This window comes from Clinocottus analis, unplaced genomic scaffold (assembly GCF_023055335.1).
Source record: "Clinocottus analis isolate CAN_PGR_092001 unplaced genomic scaffold, fCliAna1.0.p SCAF_10, whole genome shotgun sequence".
NCBI lineage: Eukaryota > Metazoa > Chordata > Actinopteri > Perciformes > Cottidae > Clinocottus > Clinocottus analis.
In genome coordinates this window covers 17,613,807-17,627,514 of record NW_027175821.1, presented here as the reverse complement: position 1 = coordinate 17,627,514, position 13,708 = coordinate 17,613,807, and the positions used below count along the sequence as shown (strand labels likewise).

General features: G+C 42.1%; 1 protein-coding gene across 3 annotated transcripts in view; it reads right to left on the bottom strand.

Moving 5' to 3' along the window:
• lingo2 (leucine rich repeat and Ig domain containing 2) overlaps window positions 1-13,708 on the bottom strand; it is a 200,079-nt gene that overhangs the window by 121,526 nt on the left and 64,845 nt on the right. For all 3 annotated transcript variants that reach the window (XM_068595438.1, XM_068595437.1, XM_068595439.1), the window contains exon 3: window positions 11,112-11,217. The gene's annotated coding sequence lies outside the window, so the exon portion shown is untranslated. The remainder of the gene's footprint in view (window positions 1-11,111; window positions 11,218-13,708) is intronic.

The window sequence follows — 13,708 nt, the reverse complement described above, 5'->3', positions numbered from 1 at the left end:
CAAAATAGACAAAGATACATCAAGACAGATGAAGATACATCAAGATAGATGAAGATACATCAAGATAGATGAAGATACATCAAGATAGATGAAGATACATCAAAATAGACGAAGATACATCAAGACAGATGAAGATACATCAAGATAGATGAAGATACATCAAGATAGATGAAGATACATCAAGATAGATGAAGATACATCAAGATAGATGAAGATACATCAAGATAGATGAAGATACATCAAGATAGATGAAGATACATCAAGATAGATGAAGATACATCAAGACAGATGAAGATACATCAAGACAGATGAAGATACATCAAGATAGATGAAGATACATCAAGATAGATGAAGATACATCAAGATAGATGAAGATACATCAAGACAGATGAAGATACATCAAGATAAATGAAGATACATCAAGATAGATGAAGATACATCAAGACAGATGAAGATACATCAAGACAGATGAAGATACATCAAGATAGATGAAGATACATCAAGACAGATGAAGATACATCAAGACAGATGAAGATACATCAAGATAGATGAAGATACATCAAGGCGCTTGTGAGATGTTGACAGGGAAAAGGAAGACGGCAACGCACGCAGAGACATTTTCCCTTCATGAGTGACAAGAGGCGCTGAATAGATATTCCTTCAAAGGAAAACGTGTTGGGAACAACAAGCTTAGTCGACGAGGAAACTGCTCGCAAACATCCAGCGTGCTTGTAAAAGACTCTGCTGAAGGATGTAAAGCCTGAACTGTTCAGAATGAGCGGCGCCTACATGGCTGTGCATAAGGGTATTATACATGTAGAGATATTGCATAAGCAGAGCCATCAACCCACCTAAGACTGCTTCAAAGTCAGATATGCCAGGAAAGGATCTGTGCATTCAACACCTCAACACCTCCCACTCCTCCCTGCACTCCTCGCAGTGGTTAAAATGGAGTCGCGCGTCTTTCATCTCAGTCGCCACATTGCACAGACGGGTTTCCACTGTCACCATCTCCTGACATTCACCCACGTGAATTAACATCTACTGTCTGCGAGAGGATGGTTTTGACAACAATGCAATGTATACTCCTGTACCCACTTTCCTTTCCCCTCCAGTAATTGTTGGAGCCAGACCGTGTTTGTATTTATAGCAGAAGTTTAAAGTAAATCAACGGAGCAAATCGACCCATCTCTTCCATTCATAAGCTCTCCATGTCGTCCAATCCATGGAACAATCTGTCACCACCACAGTGCCTTGCAAATGCCTCTGGAGCATCCATCAATAAACCATCCGTTGTCACATACTGTGCCGTGTTATTAACGCCCATCTTCGCGGTAATCTCTCAAAGACATCTTTGACGGGGGTCCTCGGTGTTTCTTTACAGTCTGGCCTGTGGGATACATCCTCCTGGCGAATGAGAGAAATCTCTACCACCTCGCTCTCAATCTCTTCCGTGTGCCCCAGATAAGACTAGAATTGAGTTATCGAGCCGACAGTTTAAGATATAAGCTCCCGCTAAAAGGGGCGCTCAAAAGAGTCACAATGAGAGGAGATTTAATGTTCCTTCTATAGGAGGGGCCCCCGCCTCATCTTCTCCATTTGTCTCGTGCCGTGCTCTGATGAACCGGGTCTCCCACGGTGAAAAGGCCACAGTCAGAGCTAACTGAATACCGTCACAGCTAGCACCGACTGAAATCGTATACATGACGGTTATCAACTGAAGTACTGAGTTTATATAGAAAATACAATGTTGTTTATGCATAGCCTGATTAGCTACGTTAATTACATTTCATTCGGTATTGTCAAGTAACATTAATATAAAGAAACAGTACATTGATGTCGGAGGGCACGGACAATAAAGTATACTGCATTTAATGACCTTAATCAAAAAAAGAGAAAAAAAGGGGGGGGGTTTATGTTTGGTTGTATGCTAATCATCACTTCTAGAGAAGAGTTGGCAATCAGCGCTACGGCGCGTGAGATTACTTCAGCATCAGATGCATCCACAGAGATGAGATTATCCGTGCCGACACAGCACAGGAAACGGCCAGGATGAATGAACCAAAGTGTCACAAAAGAGCAGGAAAGGAAGAACTACATTTTAGACGAATACACGATATGTTGTTGAAATGGTCTGTGAGCTGTGACCCATGACTTGTACTTTGTGAATGCTAATGTTCGTTCTTCAAAGTTAAAGTCCGTCTTCAATAAGGAATTTCAAGGACTACAGCTAATTATTGTTTTTTTCATTATTTATTTGACGTTCTCATTTTCTATATTAAAGTCTTAGTTTGGAGAAGTCGTTATGAATGTGTCAAAGATGAACATAACAGTCCAAAACATAAAGATATTGAATTTATTACCATAGATAACTACAGGAACCAGACATATTTACATTTAAGAAACTGTAAATGTTAAGTTTTTGCCTGAAATACACCACAGTTAAATTCCAGCACAACTTTGTCTTCATGTTGTTTTTGTTTGAATAATATTTCTGAAAAGATTGCGAAAATGTTATTTAAAATATGAACCACTTAACATCTCTTTAATAGTAATGTCCCAGCTCTTCAAATGATGGTTCCCTTCATTATCTTATGATTAATATCTCAATTCAAATCATATATTTAATTTCTCTGACGCGGCGCAGGGCAAAGTTTAGTCGCGCAAACGAAACGAATGGAGAGAAAACAATGTGCGGCTGCAGATGGAACAGAGACCGAGACTGGAAATTAAAGATTTAAATTCACTCGAGACTTGTTGATTAACGGACTCAGCGGGCGGACAATTGCTGCTCCAGCAGAAACATCTCGTAATGCACAGTCGGGTGCAGATTCTACACAATTATCATATTATTACATCTGAGTTCTGATACCGAGTTCGTTCAAATCTCCTTAATATTGCCGTAGAAGACGACAACCGTCACTCATCCCTTTTAAATCATCAATATACGATCTGATTGCCAATTCGGCAGCAGCCTGTGAAGTCCTTTTGTTTAAATATTCATTTAAATGTACGATAGAGTCAGCTACCGTTAACATGGGCCGTCTTTCTGCTGTGAACGCTGCATGCTGTGGACCTTGTGCCGTTCCAGTGACGGTTTTTACAGAGACAATGACAAACATCTCCACATGTTTGGTTCATGATGGTTGACTGGATTCGGATTTGAAACCGTATACAATAAGTCAAACGTAGCAATTAGATACTGGGAGAACTGGCACTGATTGCATTTTCTAAATTAATCATTTTCTGAATTATGTTTTGAGAGTGTAATTATTTGTATGCTACATTTCCATACTGATGAAGTAGTAGCGACGTAAGAATGACTGTTGTAATGTAGCGCGGAATAATCATGGTGGCTAAAACGTACAGAAATTCTCATATAATCCTGCATGAATAAAAAAAAAAAAGGGGTCCAACAATGAGAAATAAAGCTTTTACTTCAATATAAAGCAGCAACGTCATCTTCATTTAGGAAAGCATTATAGAACATGTCAATACATGGATTTACATAATCCTTAAAGGGGAATTAAAATGTATTTATAGCTGAAAGGTCTCTTTGGCGCTCCTGTCAGTCACAGAAGCAGGTAAGAGCAGCAGAAACACTCTGACTCCCCAGAAAAAAAAGCGTCTGAAACTCACAGACCACAGATGGATCCAACAATGAAAAAGAGAGGGAAGAAAACCTGTGAGCACGATTCATATTTAGCCCCCCGCTAAAAGAGACGTAGCAGGTGTGAAAACATTCATCTGTAGTGAAGATGAAGGTGATGCCTTGAAGTGTTACAGGCAAAGCGTGATAGGAACTCGCATCCACCATTTTATTCATAAACATGAATGTGCACAGCAGAAGTTAGACATAGTTTGCTTTAACAAATTATTAGATGTGCTTAATACAGACGGGGATAGGTCATTTATGAAATGGTCGTCACTAAATGAAATGCCTTCTATAAACCAGGTGTACTGTAACGTTGCATGGATTTCAAAGCCCTGGAAACCGGAACGAAATGACTAAAAAGTGAAACGGCTCGTTCTCGTGGATGAAGTTGAACATGATTATAAGCTAAAGGGTCTTTAGGCATATTGGAGTTTTAGTTGCATAAATATAATCAGCACAACGGCTGCTCTGGAGGCACAAACGGTCTCATCCGAGTCTCAACGGGCGGAAGTGAAGAACCACAGTTTTTCTGTTTTTGTGATGGCTGAAGTCCAGCAAACAACGCAAAGACATACTTAGAGGTGGGAGATAATAATCTGATAATAACCTGTCTTTCTGGAAGACGCAGATATCTTGATGTGAATATAAATGTATAGTTAGCAACCTGGACAAAGGAAGCTATGTAAATGTCTAGATACCACTGGAGGTAGCAGAGCATTTAGCATGTTTAGCTTTTAGTATTCAGCGAGTGCCGTTTTACTTTTTTATTGCGAACCAAAATGTTATTAATATTTTGGAAGGGTTCCTTATGGAAAGAAATCCAGCTGGCAGATATACATTGCAACATTGACAAATGTAATTTATCATCTTATCCCTGGCTCCAAAAGCAGTCCCATTCTTCAGATCTTAGTCTTTGTTTACTAAAAATGAGCAACATTGCAAAGAAATTGGGAGAAATGAAAGAAGTCCCAATTTAACAAGGTACATTAGCTGCATGATTAAGACATTTATTGGCCGACTTCAACGTAGCGTGTCTTGTTAGTGAAAACAACAAAAGCATCTGAAGGTAGGACATGTATCACTGGCTGAAAACTGTTCAGAGGAAATATTAAAAATAAGAAAAAGGGGAAATTACACCGGTATTACCATGTATTATTCTCCTCAAAAAAGAAATAAACTTCCATTAATCCACAACATCAAAAGACAAAGAAAAAAATACCCCTGCTCACTCAGAGATAGCAAATTGTGAAGAACAATAAGAAAGATGAAAAAGAAGAAGGAATGAGGAAGAAGAAGAAAGAAGAAGAAAGAAGAAAGAAGAACAAGAACAAGAAGGAGGAAGAAGAATATTTGAGCTTTTCAATGCTCATAACTTATTATATTTTCGGGCTTTGAAACCGAGACGCACACATCTCGCCTGTTGAACTTTCAGCTCTCCAGAGATAATATGTTCATGTCATGGAAGACATCTCCATCACAATCCTCCACACGACGCAGCAAGACTCAGTAAATCCATGTTGAGCGTCTGTGTGGAAAAAGGATGAGCGTGTTGATTTACAGACAAGGGAAGCCAAAACGTTTGGGAAAAGAATTACAGAGACTATTACTTTCCTGCCACTCAGGAACCTGTTATGTATTCTGAAGGAGAAAAAAAAAACTTTCAATATTCCTTTGTCCATGAAATGTGAACGGAAAAACAATAGAAACACCTTCGACAGTAACACAGGAAGCTGTCGCACAAAGTTTCCTCCAGCTTTATTCGACTTAACGCAGGTTGTTCTGCACAACCGGGCCCACAGTGTCATTAATGCGCTCTTTCAACTTCCCAAATGTTCCAATTAAGGTGTGATTGTATTCACAGCGGCGGGGTGTAATTTGTAATAAATAGTACATGGCTTGTTGGAGATGAGGCAGTTCAGGATCAGATGAACTATTGTGCCGTCACACTGAGGCTATAAAAAGATTTCCTCTTCCTGATGTCAACCTGACGCTCGTCAGAGCTGCAGCACTACAGTGTGGGAGCACGAGTTGACATTCAACACGTCACTGCTTTGGTTGGTTTGCAAACAGTCAACTTTATCCATTGGAAATATGATGAGGAAACCAGTTATTGGCCCGAGCATGAAAAGGCTACATCGATATAAAAAGTGGCAACTTTTTTCTGGTCATTTCTGGTTAAGTATTGTTTGGTTGTGTATTTTTTTTTTACTTATATCCAACCTGGTAAATCTGCTTTCTAAAATGTATGTAAATCATTAAACGTACATCTCCCTGCCATGTCTTTATCCTACAGTGCTTATTTCAGTAATAACTGCCATTTTGTCAAATATGTGGGTCAGTATAGAAAATAAAATGCGAGTGGAAAGAAAACATTCATGTTTGTTCAATGAAGCCGAAGGAAAAGCCACTCAGAACATACGCTGCAGACAGCTCCCGGATTAATGCATTCAATCTACACATCAGAGAGGCGTGTTCGGTACATTCTGCATTGCGGGCTCCTATTTGAACATAACCAACGGACAAGAAATTGGCCACAAGCCTGGACTTTAGTCGCGGGTTACTATGGTTACCTCACATGAAAGCGAGTTCATGCATCCAAAAAGCCAACCAAACACATGGTTAGCTCACACCAGCCATTAATCCTGCTTGCAAAATGGGCTTCAGGTAACTTGAAATTGGAGTTCATCTGAAAATGGCAGTTTAAAAAAAAAAAAAAAACATGAGTGCAGGGAACAAGTGAAGTGGATTAAAAGAGAAGACGTGTGCAGGCTCCGCTCGGCCGATACCCTGTAGATGAACTGCGGATGACTGGTCAGATCCCCGGGGAGCTGTCCGAGGTCCCGAGGAGTACGCGGCACAGAGCGGAGCTGTCCTCGGCGCTGACCGGCTCTGGCTTCGCAGCATTAGTCGGAACAGACATCTCCGAAGACGCCGCCGCCTTCAGACAGTCCTCGGCCTCTTTTGTTTGTCTGCCACATCCCACTCACGACACCAGTCACACTCCGCTTCGACAAGGATGTGCGCAGGACGCTTAACAAAACCCTGAAATCCCCAAGTCGATAATAATTGCATGCCACCAAATGCTCAGCGCTTCTGCCGGCTGCATCGTGGCTGACGTTTCCGTCGTCTCCAGCGCACATTTCATCGAACCGCTCCATGAGATACTGTTGAATGTCACGGTGAAACTTGTGTCATTACAATGACGATAATAATGTATCATTATAATGTCCCGTCTTGTGCCAAGGTGGTGCCGAGCGCGGCGGCTGTGCGGGGAGGGCGCTCTTAGCAGAAGCAGTTACTCAGCTGCGCGTGCATATTCATGAGCATACCGTCACGAAAAATCACATTCGCTTATCGTCAGCTTGGAAACTTGAAGCTGTAAATATGCTCCAGTCCTGAGATCTTAGAGGTCTGAAGCTAGGTTGCTTCGATACACTGTGACTGTACGTCATGCGTGTTGCAGCAAGGCTGTGTTTCTAAACCCACACGGTTACAGTACAGCACATGTACCGGTCACACGCTCCCCCGCTGTGTTATTGAAGCGCTCCACTGCAGACACTTGATGCTGAAATGTGGAACTCATTCAATGTTGCCGCTCACACTCTGTGTGACGAACAATCCTGGAGATTCAAACCAGCAACTCTGTGATGAGGACTATTGCAGGCGGTTTGACTGGGAGTTGAATAACGCTGATGTATCTGACAACCTTTGATTTTAACAAAACAAACACTTTCCATGATATCTAGCATGCTTCGGACCATGAAACAAAAAAAGGACACACTGATGAGCTGATGCCCTTCGTCGTTTTTATTAAATTCCACATGCTGACCTCTTCTTTAGTCTTTTGATGGGAAATAAACAGTTATCCTAGATGTAGTTCTTCCATTATATCCATCATCCCTATATATGGTGGTTTGTTCACGCAATAAATATGCAATCATCCATGCAAACCAGAAATAATTGACTTGAATGTACTATGTACTGTACAGTGTTTACCAGCATCAGTCATGGTATATGCCTGAGCTTCGGTGTTTCAAGTTGGCAATTCTGTGTCAAATTAATCTGAGAGTTCTATTTCCAGTCCCAGTGTTTATGCCAAAGGCGGTATTAAAAAAGAAAATCTCAAGAGAGATTTACCACGGGGAAAAAAAGAAAAAAAAATTGATTTAAATATACTGATGTAATAAGCTCAGCTTTAAGTCCAAGTATGCCATACATAATACGAGTTGAACTGGTATGAAAGCACTCTTTTCAACTTGAACAGATGCAAATGAACCGCCTTTATTTGTGCTCAATGTGTGACATATTGCTGTAATGATAGCAGGGAGGTCTGTGGGACTTCTGGGGTGTGCTGGCCTGGCCGTGGGAGCCAGTGTGGACCTGGAGTTACTATTCTCCACAGTGACATGAGCAGTGGCCCCTCTGCACCCTTGTGGTAAACATTTTTACAGCCCTTGCTTAATTAAAATGTCACATCCACTGTAGCAAGATACAGCAGAGTTCTCTGCGAATTAAAAATGAATTAGGCTGGCAGATGCAGCCTTAATGGCTTAATTATGCCTTTACGTTTATCCCGGTAAAGTGCGGCCGCGGATGAATATTGTCTCAACTCTCGCATCCGTGAGTAATGCCTAAAAACAATTAAAAATGTAAATTTGGAGACAGCTGCTCTGGGTATGTTGAAACTGGTCCATGAAACATCCGCCTCTGACAACAAGTCAGAAAATATCCTGATGCGGGAGGTAGACAGTAGGTAAACGTACCCATTAAATCCAGTCAAATTACCGGGTACACTGGTTAAGTACTCTGTTGGACTCCCTTCACAGCTGCAACTCTAATGTACGCCCTTCTACTTTAATGCTTAAAGTGAGAACGTGCTGATCATTCGGTGTACTTATCTCTGTGGCGTGTCCTACATGCTTATGCGTGTTTTGTGTTTGTATCCATGGTCACATAAAAGAGCTATTTTAAAACGTTTCGGTGCATTACGAGCAAACTAAAATAGATTACCCCATAACTCCGTCCATATAGAGAGAAGTGCACAGTGCAGCATCATCAGGATGGTGTGTCGCTTTAACAGGGACGTAACACATAGCTCCAGAATTGTTTGACACATTTCCAGCAGTTTTCCACTTATTTCCCCAATTCTGCTGAGGATTAATCAGGACTTCAAAAGCAAAGATCTGCTTCAACAAACCAAACTGCAGACTCTTTTCTTCCTTCCCTCAGTTCCTAAACTCTGCATGAGCTTTCCACGTACTACTCCAGACTGCTGTACCTGTACAGTATGTTTATCGTTCCTCTCCACCGCTGCAGCCTTTCCCCCCCGAAAAGTGTGATCCTGCGAATGAATGTAGAGAGACTAAATTAAGGGACCCAATTTGAAGCGGCACCACTTCACTGATAAGCTGTACCAGTGATCTGTGAGAGCACTCAGGGTCTGCTACATTATGACAATACAGAGGAATAAAGCAGATGAAAGAGAATAGCCTGGCAAGAGCAGAAATCAGATGGGCAGAGGGAGAGGAAAAACAATCTAAAGTCTAATTGTGTTATGCCTCATGGCAGCAAGGGAGTACGGAGAGACACATTTTCTTTCCACACGTCGTTCAGCACAGTCCCTTCCCCAACGTGATCCCATTAATTTCCAACCGTTGCCAGTCTTTCTTTCCACGTTTTCCCTCGGTGCATTGATTGGGAAAAGTGACACAGATGGGGAGAAACTTAACCAGACCCATTAGGTTTCACCAGAGACATGCGGCGTTGGCATTTGAAGCCAGGCCTTTAGGCACGTTGGCTGTAGGTGTGTCTGACAACCTGCAAGCCATTCTGTGTCTTCCCTGCCCTTTGGGGAGAAAATGTCACTGTGATGCCTCTCAGCATTGAGTGGTAACGTTGATGCAGGTGATTCAGTTAAGTTAACTTTTCTTTCTTATTGTTCTGTGTTTTTCCTCGACAAAATATAACATGAATATTATTGCACGACAGGCCCGCCCTTTAAGGAGTACATCACCATTTTGGATGTTCTTCTCATTTAACAAACGCAGGTTGACCTGGCATTACATGGTGACCATCAGTAACACAACATCTCACAAATGCTTACTGCGAGGTTGAATTCCCACACCCCCTCTGTGTTTCTTCATAGGAGTAAACGGACATCGTAAACCTTGTTTAACTGCTCAAATCAGGATTAGATTTTCTATTATAAGGTCGACATCCTCTTATGACTTCTGTGTGTCCTTTAAAACATCATGTCAAACATCCGTAACTGCAGCAGATGTCCACACTGGCAACATATCAGGTGCAAACACTGTGGTGAGCGAGGCTATTTCAGATGAATGTCTGGAAAGACAAGAAGGCCTATCCGTGTTTATAATTTCCCAAAATAGAACGTTCCCATTGTGCAGCGCCACCAGAAGCCTTTTCTTTTATCATTCCCACTTGCTGCGGTGGCTTTTCCAAAAATCGGGACATGGTGGTGCAGAGTCTCACCATGAAGAGAGAGCCGACATGTATCAGGTATTACCTCACAGTGCACTGCTCATCACCCTAATTGCATAGTTACAAACCGTTTAACACGTGTGTGGTGATAAATTCCAGCCGGTGCAATGCTGAGTTGAGGATAACAAACATCATTATTATCATCATTATCTATATATTGTAAACTATGGCTAATTGGGTTTCTGCCATCATGGGACTTAAGCACTGGAACAAGAGGGCCCAATGACCAGGGTTGTTAGTTGAATATACGTTTTTAAATAGACATGACTCAGTGTTCAGGCCGTCAAGCTCCAGTGGGATGAAAAGCAAGAGGACAGTTCTGAGAATAAAGCTGGACTTGGCTTTATGACGCACCGCTGCCGCTGAGCTGAACAAAACTAAAGTAGTTTCAGAGCAACGACGACCCAAGTTATTATTTTGCATTCTCTTTTCACATAACCACAAGGATTCTTGTTGGCATAGGATGATAAAATTGGCGTAAAAGTGTGTTTAGTGTGTTACAGATGAACCGGAGAGCCTCTTGTAGAAGAGTTGCATGCCCAGCTGCACGCAGGTACCCAAGCGGTCTCTCTCAGAGAGCTATGAATGTGATTCTAGTGACTGCCAACGTTTCACCAGCCAACGTCTTTTCAAGTGGAGTCAGTCGCTAGCTTCTCACGGCTGGCCAGCAACCAGCTACACAACATAATTGTCATTTAAAAATGGCTGTTACTTCACCTGTGACTTACAAACGCTGCATTTAATGCTGTTGCATATCTTGATATATGTATTTATTTGTACGTTGCACTATTATGATCTTGTAAACCACCTTCCCAATTATGTTTGCATAACTTGTATATAGATCGTGTTATTTATTTAGTTATTTACGTCCTTTTAATCCAAACCTGACAGAAGAAGAAAAATAAAAAAAAAGGCATCCACACTTACAAGAAGATACAAATGTTTGTTGTCTTACCTGCAGGGTTCCCCAATGTCAGATGTCCATACACGGTTACAGAAGCAAGGAAGTCCGTTAGAAAACCTCCGGTGTGACTCTAGTCACGGGTCACTTACTCCAGGGTCTGCAAGGAAACAAAAGAAACACAAATCAAAGCGGACATGGAGAGTGAGCTCACGAGTCAGCCACCACAAATGCCCAGTGATCCAGGATAAACATCCTTGAAGAAATGTCAGTCCGAGGGAAAACATTAGCTTAAGCACACCAGGATAGCAGGCAAGAACAGGCCCGGATGACATATGCGCAGCCACTTCCTTTTTCCTTGGTCAGCTTGATGATTTTTCGGCCTAACCAGCTGCCGGAAGATGTCTCATTACACCATCTTTTGAGTCGTGGAAGACAAGCGAGTAGCATTTGCAGGGCGTACGCTATTAAGATGTGTGGCGCCGATGTAACGGAGTTGATGATTCCACTTGCCATCACTGTCCCTGATTTGCAATGTGTTGTCAGTCGGTCACGGAGACGAGCGCGCTGTGTGACATTAGAGCCCCGCCCCTACCGGGCCCCTGCGGACTTGCGCGGTGCACCCCGTGGGTTCTGCTCGGTCTACAGCACGTTGTCTTCCTGCTGAGTGGATCTGTGTTAAGCTCTGTCGTGCCATCTACATAAATGTATACTTGTTCATATAATGCATTACTATAGGCCGTGTTTAAAAGTGATTGATTGTTGCTTTGCCAGGTATGTCAAGTTAAAATGTCCTTTTGTTGATGTGGCCAGTCTACCGCACGTTGTCACGACACTACAGGAGCTGGCTGCCAAGGCAATACCAAGTGTGCTTGACTAAAAAATACATAACGCAAGGAAGAAAGTACACAACTTCTACACAGAGTCGGACAGCGGATGTCCCCTACTGACTGACTCAGTGTTGAAATGCATCACTGAGCAACACTTAAAGGCAACAAGACCCTTTTGACCAAAGTGCCAATTGACAACACACAGATACTTTCATCGTTAACATTAAAAACATGTTCCATAAAAATCACCAGCACTAATTGACTAATCTGGCGACCAATCACCTGCAGGTATAAAGCACGACCAAACACATGACAGCTCTCCCGTCGGGCAGGGAGCTGGACAGCGTCAGCGCCCACGGCCACCCCATGCACTCTGGGCCATAACACGAGTAAAACCTTTGGATATTGTGTTTTTGGTAGCAAATTCATATCAATGACATTATTACATCTCATGATTCCCATCATTTAATAGAGGGAGAGAAAAAACTGTGAAGACAATTTATCCAGCTACTTTCATCCATACAGAAACTGGATCCATAACAGATTATGAAACTGTGAAGGATAAGAAAAACGTAGACTTTGAAAGCCTTAATGCCAGCAGGAATTTACACACTATATCAAAGTTCAGCATCGCTGCCTTGCTCAATGAATCCACTTTCTAAGCTCCATTTGAGCCACTTAAAGAGCCCAAATCTACTGTGCCTAAAAATGTTGTAGAATTTAAAATTTCAAGTTTCCTTGAACTCAAATGCTTTAATGCCCACCAGCGGACGTGTGAGCAGTGGCTGCTGCCACCGAAGAAACACTCACCTCTTCCCCCGACTTACCAATGCTGCTGTTTGCATCCCGCCCACTGACTGATCAGCCTAATCCACTGTTGGAGGATTTGAGCACTGTGGTACAGAGCAATTGTGCTGCGGCAAAATGAGTGTGGCTTAATTGGAGCAAAGACTTAATGAGGGCCCCTTGAGGATTATCATCTGTGGCTTAGAAATGGCCCAGGTAGCGGAAGACACGGTCAAAAGGATCAGCTAACAGCCTTCGAAATTGGAGCGACAAGGCTGAGCCGCAACTGTGCCAATAAAATCTTTACTTCTTTTTTTCTTCTTCTCCAGGGGGGTCCTTGGAGAGAGGTGAACTAAAGTGGAAATCTCCGAGGAAAACATGGCTGCAGGAGCAAGCAGCCTTCTGGAGGAAAGTAATGGAGCGTTTCCTTATTTATTTCCCCACAGTTCATCTCGTAACCTACGTTATCACTGTGTTTTGGCTGGAATTGATTGTAAATTGAGATGCTCGGCATTACATCGTCATGTTAAATAGTATGTTGCTATACATGCATCAACATTTAATAGAGAATCGTTCGGCTAAGTGGTTTTCTTCAATATGAAGACCCAAAGCACACGGGACATTGAAATCGTTTTTCCCCAATGATATTTTGCACAAATATTTTTCCATATCATTGTTTAATCGGGCGATTACGTTCTGGAGTATGAATCAAGTAGCAGTATTTGATTAATTGTCCAAAAGATGTCAGGAAACAGTTTAAAACTATAGCATTTAAATGTATGTGAAGAAATACAGCAAAGGGCATGCTTTGGCAGAGAGGTAAAGAGGAACCCACGTTAGCTCTCCAGGCAATTTATTTCTCTGAGAAGTCCGTCTTCGCTTGACAGCGACAGATCAGACATGACTGACCAAGATAAATGGTTAGGCTCTAAAGTCAGATCAATTCAATCTAGCAACTGTCCTCGCCAGGAACAAAAGGCCACACTGTCAACAAGGCTCAACTCACTCCAAAGCTCATTCACTGTCTTTTTGTCC